Here is a 12,865-nt window from a genome sequence, read left to right on the forward strand (position 1 = left end):
TTCTTCTGTTCCAAGAAAGGATGGCGAAAAGCTACTATAAGGAAGAACTGAGTGCCTTCATCCCAGCAGGGGAGCAAGTCAGAACTAGAGGAGAGCTAGGAGAATACTTCACAGAAGCAGCAGGGTGAGGAGACAATGTACAGGAGGTTGGGGGTCAGAGATTTTGAAATCTTGAAGATAAGCAATTCTGAGTTCAGCCACCATGCAGCAATCAGTCCCAAGATATGGTTGATAAGCAACTAAAGAGAACAGAGATAAAGTTCATTGGAACTGACTCTATCAAGGAATGGAGCTGGGAGGGCAGAGATGCCTCCACCCGGATGCCAAAGTCCCTGGGATAATCAGCACTTACCAACCTGTGCTCAAATCATGGAGAACAGCTAAGATTGTCCACCAGATGTCAAATGATGAAAACAGCAAAGCAGTAAATGAGGCAGTAGGAGAGGGTTGGCCTTCCAAAGAAGTGCTATACTCAGAAGATGGTGGAACAATGGTCTAGAAGCAGAGGAGATGCAAGGGTTATGGCAGCCAACCTCATGGTTTGGACACCCACTGGGAGAAAAGTGGTGCCTCTGGGATTTCCTCACCCTCCTCCCCATTATTTCCAACCCATCCCACTCCTGTATCCTACCACCCAAGAGATTCTGCTCTCAATCCTTGCCCCTATGCTTCAGGATCCGCCTCTGTGTGCCAGCTACACAAAGACCAGAGCAGCAATCAGTCCAGAGCCCATAGCTCTGTTCAATCAGCATCCAGCAGAAGGTGAGTGGGAACATGAGTGTGACTCCATCCAAGGACAGCACCACAGGGAGGAGACAGGCCCCCAAGTGAATGCACTCTGAACCTCTCACATCTTAGAGCAAAAGTTCAGTAGCAGAGAGTCTGAGAGGTAGAGGAGGGGTGAGTTCAGAGAGAGAAATGGTGCTCATGCAAAGAGAAACCCTTGCACTCACGCTGCTCTTAGGCATGAATGAGCCTCCAAAAGCCCAGGCTGAATGTAGCATGACTGATACCCAGTGAGTTGGTATCATGGGAAGCAGAAGAAAGAGCACTGGACTGAGAGTCTGAAAACTGAATTCTAGACCTGACCACCACTAATTTCTGGTGTGACCCTAGGCAGGTCATTTAACATCTTTGGGCCTTAGTTTCCTCATATGTAACAGAAAGGGGCTAGGTTGGATGATCTCTAAGGCTTCCTCTAGCTCTGACGTCCAATCACATTTGGCTCAGGGAGGAGGGAGCTGAGGGAAGCACAGAGGCCCTAGATGATAGGGTATTACTGCCAAAATCACCCTTTCCTCTCCCTCCTGTTCTCTCACTGACATGCCCTTTATTATCTTGTTGTTGTTGATGTAGTGTTTTTCCCACAGAGCTTTGTGGGATTGGACAGCAGAGCACACACAGAGTTCAAAGGAAAGAAGAAGAGAGTGGCAGTAGGAAAGGCGGGTAAGGGCTTCTCTAGGAATTCCCAAGCCACTGCCCTCCAGGGTTGCAGGCTGAGGAGGTGGCCTTCCAGACTGGGACTCTGAGAAGGTGAAGGTCTCTCAACATCCTCACCCCCTCCACACCCTGCAACCTTCTCACCTATGTTCCTGGTTCCAGCACCAGGTCACTCATCGTTGTTCTCCATCATATCCTGCTTTCTTTCCAAACTTCTCTGGGAGTCTGGCTCATTCCTGTAAAGGTCAAGGAGCTGAGTTGGTAGGATTTGTAAATCACAGTATGCTTCTGGCAACAAATGGGCTTTGCTACACAGCAAAACATGGCAAAATTTAGTAATTTAAAGCAACAATCATTTTATTTGCTCCAATTCTGTGGGTCAGCTAGATGGTCCTTCTGATCTGGGATGGCTTGTCTGTGGCTAGATGGTCTAGGATATTATATTTCTGCCCAACAGAAATATAACTAGGACATTATATTTCTGCCCAACAGAAATATAATATAAATCATGTCTATAATTTGAAATTTTCTAGGAGTCACATTTTAAAGACTTACACAGGTGAAGTTCATTTTAATTATATATTTTAAGTTAACCCAATATAACCAAAGTATTATTATTTCAATATGTAATTAATATAAAAATTATTAATGAAATGGTTTACATTCTTTTATACAAGTCTTCAAAATCCAGTGTGCATTTTAAACTTACAGCACATCTCAATTCATACTAGCCACATTTCAAGTGCTCAAGGGCCACCGTATAGGACAGTGAAGGTCTAGAATGACCTCACTCGTGCACTGGGGTTCTATTGCTGAAAGAAACTCTTCCTCTGTCATGCAGACAAACCTGGGCTGGTCTCCTGGAGGATGAGAGGCTATGTGAAGAGAAGCTCCAGCAATTCCAGCCATTCCAGCCATCCCAACTGACACCTCAGACATGTGAGTGAGGTCTAAACTCCCACTGGCCAAAGCAAGTCACATGACCTAACCCACAGTCAGTGTGGGAGGAACATATCTGAGGGCCTGGTTACCAGGAGATAATTAGGAGGCCACTTCTTCCAAACCCCCAGGCTCCAGGGAGACATCCCACCATCACCACCAGCCTCCTCCTCTTTCCCTAGAAAATTTAAACACAGAGGAAAACACAAAAAAGCAAAATTAAAATAATTTGTAATCCTTCCTGCCACAAATAACCACAGATAAACTTGTCTCCCACAGATGCTGTTACCTTTCCACCATTTTTTCAATGCATATATACATAGTCATGTTACACTTACAATCAAATTATAATAATACTATTTTCATTTAACAAAACATCCTTAACATATTCCCATGTTATTAAATATTCTTCTAAGATGTGAATTTTAGTGGTTTAATACCACAATTTATTTAAACACTCCCTTATTGTTAAAGGACTGTTTCCCATTTTTTCATGCTTATAAATAATGAGGAAATGAACCCTCTTAGTTCATACATTTTCCATTCATTCAAGCCAATATGTGAAAAACAGATTCCTAGAAATACAGATTCTGGGTCAAAAAGTATGGCACATGTCAAAGTGTCTGATTAATTGATTCATTCATTCCATCAACAAATAGTTACCAAGCACCTCTAAGGTCCAGACACTGCTGTGCTAGGGATACAGCAGTGAGCCAAACAGATAAACATTCTCTATTCTCATGGAGGAGCTTACATTCTACTAGTGGGAGGCTTCAATAAGGAAAGAAGTATAGTCTCTACTATGTTAGAGAATAATAAATGCTATGGAGTAAAGTAGATTGGGCATAGAGGATGGGGAGGGCCAGGGTGGGGAGCCAGGCTACAAATGTGATTAAGATAGTCAGCAAAGGCCTCCCTTATGTGACATTTGCTCAAAATATATTGTTCAGTTTATTTTTTCAGGGTGTATAAGATGGGGAGGGGGCAGGACACTGGGGCAAAGTACTAAACTGGTGACTAAAAAGGTCAGAGTCCAGTTCAGCTCAATTGTAGGTCTTCCCTGGGCTATTCCATTTGCCTTAATCTGTAAAAAACTGCAGAGTTACAACTAGACCCCAGGTTGTCAAGCTGGGGATCCGTGGGGCTGGAGGCCCATGCTGTGAGTCCCACAGGGATATATACACAGTGGTAACCACATAACTGCGGGGGATAATTACAGTGAAGAAGATATTGTGGGGAGAGGGCAGACAGCAGAAGCAAGAAGAACCACAATCCTGCAGCCTGTGGAACAAAAACCACATTCACAGAAAGATACACAAGATGAAAGGGCAGAGGGCTATGTACCAGATGAAGGAAAAAGATAAAACCCAGAAAAATAACTAAATGAAGCGGAGATACGCAACCTTCCAGAAAAAGAATTCAGAATAATGATAGTGAAGATGATCCAGGACCTTGGAAAAAGAATGGAGGCAAAGATCGAGAAGATGCAAGAAATGTTTAACAAAGACCTAGAAGAAATAAAGAAAAAACAAACAGAGATGAACAATAAAATTAATTGAAATGAAAACTACACTAGAAGGAATCAACAGCAGAATAACTGAAGAAGAAGAACAGATAAGTGACCTGGAAGACAGAATGGTGGAATTCACTGCTGAGGAACAGAATAAAGAAAAAAGAATGAAAAGAAATGAAGACAGCCTAAGAGACCTCTGGGACAACATTAAACACAACAACATTTGCATTATACGGGTGCCAGAAGGAGAAGAGATAGAGAAAGGACCAGAGAAAATATCTGAAGAGATTATAGTTGAAAACTTCCCTAACATGGGAAAGGAAATAGCCACCCAAGTCCAGGAAGCACAGAGAGTCCCATACAGGATAAACCAAAGAGAAACACGTCAAGACACATAGTAGGCAAATTGGCAAAATTTAAGACAAATAAAAATTATTGAAAGCATTAAGGGAAAAAAGACAAATAACATACAATGAACTCTCATAAGGTTAACAGCTGATTTCTCAGCAGAAACTCTACAAGCCAGAAGGGAGTGGCATGATATACTTAAAGTGATGAAAGAGAAGAACTTACTACCAAGATTACTCTGCCCTGCAAGGATCTCATTCAGATTCGATGGAGAAATCAAAAGCTTTACAGACAAGCAAAAGCTAAGATAATTCAGCATCACCAAACCAGCTCTACAACAAATGCTTAAGGAACTTCTCTAAGTGGGAAACACAAGAGAAGAAAAGGACCTAAAAAAAAAAAACCCAAAACAATTAAGAAAATGGTCATAGGAATATACATAGCAATAATTACTTTAAACGTGAATAGATTAAATGCTCCAAACAAAAGACACAGGCTTGCTGAATGGATACAAAAACAAGACCCATATATATGCTGTCTACAAGAGACCCATTTCAGACCTAGGGACACATACAGACTGAAAGTGAGGGGATGGAAAAAGATATTCCATGCAAATGGAAATCAGAAGAAAGCTGGAGTAGCAATACTCATATCAGATAAAATAGACTTTGAAAGAAAGAATGTTACAAGAGACAAGGAAGGACACTACATAATGATCAAGGGGTCAATCCAAGAAGAAGATATAACAATTATAAATATATATGCACCCAACATAGGAGCACCTCAATACATAAGGCAACTGCTAACAGCTATAAAAGAGGAAATCGACAGTAACACAATAAGAGTTGGGGACTTTAACACCTCACTGACACCAATGGACAGATCATCCAAAATGAAAATAAATAAGGAAACAGAAGCTTTAAATGATACAATAGACCAGATAGATTTGATATTTATAGGACATTCCATCCAAAAACAGCAGATTACACTTTCTTCTCAAGTGCGCATGGAACATTCTACAGGATAGATCACATCTTGGGTCACAAATCAAGCCTCAATATATTTAAGAAAATCGAAATCATATCAAGCATCTTTTCTGATTACAATGCTATGAGATTAGAAATGAATCACAGGGATAAAAACGTAAAAAACACAAACACATGGAGGCTAAGCAATACGTTACTAAATAACCAAGAGATCACTGAAGAAATCAAGGAGGAATTCAAAAAATACCTAGAGACAAATGACAATGAAAACATGATGATCCAGTATCTATGGGATGCAGCAAAAGCAGTTCTAAGAGGGAAGTTTATAGCTATACAAGCCTACCTCAAGAAACAAGAAAAATCTCAAATAAACAATCTAAACTTACACCTAAATGAACTAGAGAAAGAAGAAGAAACAAAATGCAAAGTTAGCAGAAGGAAAGAAATCATAAAGATCAAGCAGAAATAAATGAAATAGAAACAAAGAAAATAATAGCAAACATCAATAAAACTAAAAGCTGTTTTTTGTTTTGTTTTGTTTGCAGTACATGGGCCTCTCACTGTTGTGGCTTCTCCCATTGCGGAGCACAGGCTCCGGACGCAACGCTCAGCGGACATGGCTCACAGGCCTAGCCACTCCGCAGCATGTGGGATCTTCCTGGACCTGGGCACGAACCCATGTCTCCTGCATCGACAGGAGGACTCTCAACCACTGCGCCACCAGGGAAGCCCAAAACTGGTTTTTTGAGAAGATAAACAAAACTGATAAACCATTAGCCACACTCATCAAGAAAAAGAGGAAGAGGACTCAAATCAATAAAATTAGAAATGAAAAAGGAGAAGTTACAACAGACACCGCAGAAATACAAAGCATCCTAAAAGACTACTACAAGCAACTCTATGCCAATAAAATGGACAACCTGGAAGAAATGGACAAATCCTTAGAAAGGTATAACCTTCCACGACTGAACCAGGAAGAAATAGAAAATATGAACAGACCAATCACAAGTAATGATATTGAAACTGTGATTTAAAATCTTCCAACAAACAAAAGTCTAGGACCAGATGCTTCACGGGTGAATTCTATCAAACATTTAGAGAAGACCTAACACCCATCCTTGTCAAACTCTTCCAAAAAACTGAGGGGGAAGGAACATTCCCAAACTCATTCTATGAGGCCACCATCACCCTGATACCAAAACCAGACAAAGATACTACAAAAAAAGAAAATTATAGACCAATATCACTGATGAATATAGATGCAAAAATCCTCAACAAAATACTAGCAAATAGAATCCAACAACTCATTAAAAGGATCATACACCATGATCAAGTGGGATTTAATCCCAGGGATGCAAGGATTCTTCAATATATGCAAATCAATCAATTTGATAAACCATATTAACAAATTGAAGAATAAAAACCATAAGATCATCTCAATAGATGAAGAAAAAGCTTTTGACAAAATTCAACACCCATTTATGATAAAAACTCTCCAGAAAGTGGGCATGGAGGGAACCTACCTCAACATAATAAAGGCCATAAATGACAAACCCACAGGAAACATCATTCTCAATGGTGAAAAACTGAAAACATTTCCTCTAAGATCAGGAACAAGACAAGGATGCCCACTGTCACCACTATTATTCAATATAGTTTTGGATGTCCTAGACATGGCAATCAGAGAAGAAAAAGAAATAAAAGGAATACAAATTGGAAAAGAAGAGGTAAAACTGTCACTGTCTGCAGATGACATGATACTATATAGAGAGAATCCTAAAGATGCCACCAGAAAACTACTAGAGTTAATCAATGAATTTGGTAAAGTTGCAGGATACAAAATTAATGCACAGAAATCTCTTGCATTCCTATACACTAATGCTGAAAAATCTGAAAGAGAAATTAAGGAAACACTCCCACTTACCATTGCAAAAAAAAGAATAAAATACCTAGGAGTAAACCTACCTAGGGAGACAAAAGAGCTGTATGCAGAAAACTATAAGACAATGCTGAAAAAAATTAAAGATGATACCAACAGATGAAGAGATATACCATACTCTTGGCTTAGAAAAATCAATATTGTGAAAATGACTATACTACCCAAAGCAATCTACAGGTTCAGTGCAATCCCTATCAAATTACCAATGGCATTTTTTACAGAACTAGAACAAAAAATCTTAAAATTTGTATGGAGACATAAAAGATCCCGAATAGCCAAAGCAGTCTTGAGGGAAAAAAAATGGAGCTGGAGGAATCAGACTCCCTGACTTCAGACTATACTACAAAGCTACAGTAATCAAGACAATATGGTACTGGCACAAAAACAGAAACATAGATCAATGGAACAAGATAGAAAGCCCAGAGATAAACCCAGACACCTACGGTCAACTAATCTATGACAAAGGAGGCAAGGATATACAATGGAGAAAAGACAGTCTCTTCAATAATTGGTGCTAGGAAAACTGGACAGCTACCTGTAAAAGAATGAAATTGGAACACTCCCTAACACCAAAGACAAAATAAACTCAAAATGGATTAGAGATCTAAATGTAAGACCGGACACTATAAAACTATTAGAGGAAAACATAGGAAGAACACTCTTTGACATAAATCACAGCAAGATCTTTTCTGACCCACCTCCTAGAGAAATGGAAATAAAAACAAAAATATACAAATGGGACCTAATGAAACTTCAAAGCTTTTGCACAGCAAAGGAAACCATAAACAAGACGAAAAGACAACCCTCAGAATAGGAGAAAATATTTGCAAACAAATCAACAGACAAAGGATTAATCTCCAAAATATATAAACAGCTCATGCAGCTCAATGTTAAAGAAACAAAGAACCCAATCCAAAAATGGGCAGAAGACCTAAATAGACATTTCTCCAAAGAAGACATACAGATGGCCAAGAGGCACATGAAAAGCTACTCAACATCACTAATTATTAGAGAAACAGAAATCAAAACTGCAGTGAGGTTATCACCTCACACCAGTTAGAATGAGCTTCATCAGAAAATCTACAAACAACAAATGCTGGAGAGGGTGTGGAGAAAAGAAAACCCTCTTGCACTGTTGGTGGGAATGTAAATTGATACAGCCACTACAGAGAACAGTAAGGAGGTTCCTTAAAAAACTAAAAATAGAATTACTATATGACCCAGCAATCCCACTACTGGGCATATACCCAGAGAAAAACATAATTCAAAAAGACACATGCACGCCAATGTTCATTGCAGCACTATTTACAATAGCCAGGTCATGGAAGCAACCTAAATGCCTATCGACAGATGAATGGATAAAGAAGATGTGGTACATATATACAATGGAATATTACTCAGCCGTAAAAAGGAAAGAAATTGGGTCATTTGTTGAGATGTGGATGGATCTAGAGACTGTCATACAGAGTGAAGTAAGTCAGAAAGAGAAAAACAAATATATTAACGCATGTATGTGGAACCTAGAAAAATGGTACAGATGAACTGGTTTGCAGGGCAGAAGTTGAGACACAGATGTAGAGAACCAATATATGGACACCAAGGGGGGAAAGCCGTGGGGGGTTGGGGATGGTGGTATGATGAATTGGGCGATTGGGATTGACATGTATACACTGATGTGTATAAAATTGATGACTAATAAGAACCTACTGTATAAAAAAGTAAATAAGATAAAATTAAAAAAGCGAAAACATTCAAAACATTTCATTTCATATTCAACGGACTGTGAGGTACAGTATTCCAAAATGAATGTATATTTTTAGGATATTGATTAAGGATTTTGTTTGTAACAAAAAAAAAAAAAGAAAAAAAGAAAAAGATATTGCGGGGCAGTGGGGTCTTTGAGCATTTGCCCCATAGGTCAACTCTCAGTCTCATTGGGGCTGACTCACCTCTTTGGTCAAGTATTTCGTCTGATTGGCCAGAAACCTCCCAGAAGCTACAATCAGTGACTTTTTTTCTCAGAAAGCTCAGGCCATAAATAAAGACCCTCTTCCACCATCATAGCAAAGTGCTTGCAAATATTTAACACTGAGTATATATTTTTGATGAATGCGTGGTAAATTAAATAAACTGAGTTAAGAATAAATAAAGAAAGAAATACCTATATTTGATGAAGGTGAAGAGGACTTTACTATTCACAAAGCAAGCCCATGGAATTGTAGAGGCAGAGTGAGATTAGAAGGATGATAGTAGTCTCATGAAAAGAGAACTTTAGTCTAGTTGTAATTCTACCACTGACTAGATTCATGTTCTTGATGCTGCACTGATCTCTGGAATTGTCATATTTTTATCTGGACATGGATAACACAAAACAGTATACACCTCTGCCTTTGAGAACTGGGTCATAGAGAACACAAAGAAAGACCTTCCTGTGGAAACCATCCTTTGCTGCTACTCACAAAAGCATTCATTCATTCAAGCAACAAATGTATATGATGTGCCTATTATGTGCCAGACATTATTCTAGATGTTGAAAACAACTATTCTGGGTGTCAGAGATAAACAAGAAAGACCAGTCCAGACCTACATTCTATGGTGGCAGGTAAATATATAAATATATGAAAATAACCAGATAGCAACACATACTATAAAGAGAAATGAAGAAAGCATGATGTAACAGAAAATGACTGAGTGGTCTCTTCAAGTTGGGTAGTCAGGTAAGACCTCTCTGAGGAAGTGACATTTAATTTGAGATCTGAATGACAAGCAGGAGACAGATAGGTAAAAATCAGGGGCAAAAGGGAGATATAGACACCCTTAGGCGTGTTTAAGAAACAGAGAGGACACCAGAGTAGCTGGAGCTTCATGGGTGATGGGAGACTGATGTGAATTGAGGGTCAGGTAAGGAAGCCTTGTAGGAGGTTGAATTTTAATCGAAAAGCCATTGAAGAGCTTTGAGTAGTGATTTGTATCTCTATATCTGATTTGTGTATGGAAAATGGAAAAGGAGTTTGAGGGCAAGAGTAATAAGAAGAGTAGCAAAGAGACTACTGCGGTAATCTTGGTGAGAGATAGAAGGATTAGGGTGGCAGCAGAGAAGAAAGAAGTGGACTGATTTTGTGGTATTTTTCAACAGGATTTCCAATGGATGAGATCTTGGCTTTGGCTAGTGGCTAGATGCTGGGACAATTTACAGAAATGGGAAAGATTATGGAAGTACCAGATTTTGTGGTAAAACTCGAAAGATCTATTTTGATCTCATCAAGTTGGAGAAGACTATCAGATATCCAATGGAGGTGTTGAGTAGACAGCTGGAAATGAGTCCAGAATTTTGATCGTGTTCAGGTTTGCAGGGCACAAGTCTAATTTGGCAGGACATGGATGTGAGTCAGTGTAATCTGTTATTAACTCTTCATTAAGTTGTCAAATGATAAAATGAATGAGTAGTTGTAAGGAGAGTAAAGAACACTAACTCAGCCTCATAAGACCAGAATCATCTGCCACTAACTGAGCGAGTCGATTCCCCACCTCCAATCTTCATTGTGCTTGTCTGTCAAATAGAGTTAGTGGTGATACCTACCAAGAGGAGTTGTTCTGAGGATCAAAGGAGCCAACATTTGCAAAAGTGCCTAGTAGGGTATCCAGCACAACGGAGGCCTCTTTCAGTAAATGGCTGTCTACCCTATTCAATCTGTAAGGCCTTCTAGAAAAAGGCAAAGAAAAATATGGGGATCACTCTCAAAAGGAATCTTCTCCACACCTCACAGATCTTTTTGTTGACAGTGTTGGTAAAGGCAAAATCTACACTCTACAGAGCCCTCACTTGAACCTAAACTTGGCTGCTTCTGGAAAAAAATGGTGATGAATTTCTTGACAGCCACGTTATTTGTCAGCCGATAACATATTTTTTCACACATAATTAGACTTAAACCAAGTAAGTGACAGTAAAAAAAAAATGCATTCTACAAATATTATTACTACTTCTGAACATTACTTTAGTTTTCTCTTTCTCCCTCCCTTTCTCGCTCTCCCTCCCTTTCTCTCTCTCTCTCTCTCTCTCCTTTTTTTTTTTTTTTCCTTAAGAAAGTGCCTACAAGAAACCTATTTTGGGGGCTGACTTGGTTGTTTTCCTGGCTGTCCTCCAGGGAGGTTTGTAGCAAGGGTTGCTAAAGCTGCAGATAGTGGTTTTGTGGGCTATTTGTTGCTGCTTTTAAGAGCCCAGAAAACCTCTCATTCCCATGTGTTCCTAGTTCACAAAGGAGGTGCAGGACTCCTGACCACTAACAACGAGCGCAGAGCCTCTGAAATCAAAGGGTTGGAGAGGGAAGGGGGAAGGTCTATTACTTAATTCCATGGTCATCTGTTCCCTTCTCAGGACAGTGGCAACTCTGCACTGGACCTGCTCCAGGATCCTGGTGGGAAAATCTGTAGATGACTACCACAGCAAACAGCATCCTTGGGGAATGTTCTTGTCATGTTTCTGTCATAAACGGGCCATCTGCACTCAAGAGGTTTCCACAGAGGACACCAGCCCAGCACGGTGTGTCACAAAGAGGCCACGGGGCACAGGCCTGCTGTGAACTACCCAGGCCTCTGCACAGGAGGTGGGGGCAGGGCTACCGCATGAAGGCCAGTGGCACAGCAGGACTGGACAAGCAGAGACGGTTAACTGGCCAGCTCATGTGGGTCTTAATTCTGGGTGAATAAATTAAGCCTTGACATGTCACAGATATGGCTGTGCCTGGAAGCACCGGTACCAGCTTCTACTCTGAATCTGTTGGAGAGGATAACCTCCCTGGAGCTTCCGCCTGAATGGAGAGAAGTATCCCTGCACTCTTTAGGAAAAAGTCAAGTTAGGCCAGACAGTGGGTGTCTCCTGGTGGCAGCAAGTGGGCAGGAATCGGCAGGAAGTAAACCATGGTCAAGAGTCATGTGAGCTGCCTCCTGGTAAAGCAGGTCCCTCTCACAGTCCCCTTGCTTTACCAACTTCCTGTCAAGAAGCCAGCCGTACTGCCTGTCCTGTCTGGGTAGTCCTGTGAATGACAGAGGTCCTGACCCAGTCACATGCAGGAAGGAAAGGAATTCCTCCCTCCAGAATTCCTCCCTTACCACCTTTCTGCATACTGTGCTTGACCCTGGACAAGCCTCCCTGGCCTCAGGGAATGTCTGTCAGGCACCAGGGCACAGTGGAAAGGGGGATCTGCATCCCAGGACGGGACCTGACACTGTGTTTCTCTGAACAAACTTCATTCAGTTATTCAACACATATAGACTGAGCTTCGTGAAAGTACCAGAGAGTTCCTAGACGCAGCAATCCAAAGGCAGTCTGCCCTCAGGCTTATGGGGTAATGAAGCACACAGGTAAGTACACCTCTCTGAGCCTCAGATTCCAATCTATGAAGTGTAGGTAACGGCAACAATATGGAAACATCATAAATGACCATCAGCATATGAGCACATCACTAGATTGTGGTATAAATGTGAGAATTCTATAGGGCAGTGAATGGACATGAACTAGAACTGCATTTATCAATATAGATAAGTAAGTGAAAAAAGCAAATTGAAGGGTAGATTAGCAGGACTATTCATATAAAGTTGTAAAATATGCAAAGCAATAATAAATTATGGATACATATCTTTGTAATAAAGGCAAGAAATTATGCATGGGAATGATATGCCAAATTTGGAAAAACAGTTCTC

At 40.4% G+C, this 12,865-nt stretch overlaps 1 long non-coding RNA gene across 2 annotated transcripts in view; it reads right to left on the minus strand.

Annotated features, from left to right (window-relative positions):
• The window catches only part of LOC117202083 (uncharacterized), a 70,907-nt gene extending 68,339 nt beyond the window's left edge, over positions 1–2,568 (minus strand). For both annotated transcript variants that reach the window (XR_007477768.1, XR_004484254.2), the window contains exons 1-2: positions 2,288–2,568; positions 1,585–1,676 (exon numbers count right to left, since the gene is read on the minus strand). This is a non-coding gene — a long non-coding RNA (uncharacterized LOC117202083). The remainder of the gene's footprint in view (positions 1–1,584; positions 1,677–2,287) is intronic.
• Positions 2,569–12,865: the final 10,297 nt, after the last annotated feature.

This window comes from Orcinus orca, chromosome 1 (assembly GCF_937001465.1).
Source record: "Orcinus orca chromosome 1, mOrcOrc1.1, whole genome shotgun sequence".
Taxonomy (NCBI): Eukaryota; Metazoa; Chordata; class Mammalia; order Artiodactyla; family Delphinidae; genus Orcinus; species Orcinus orca.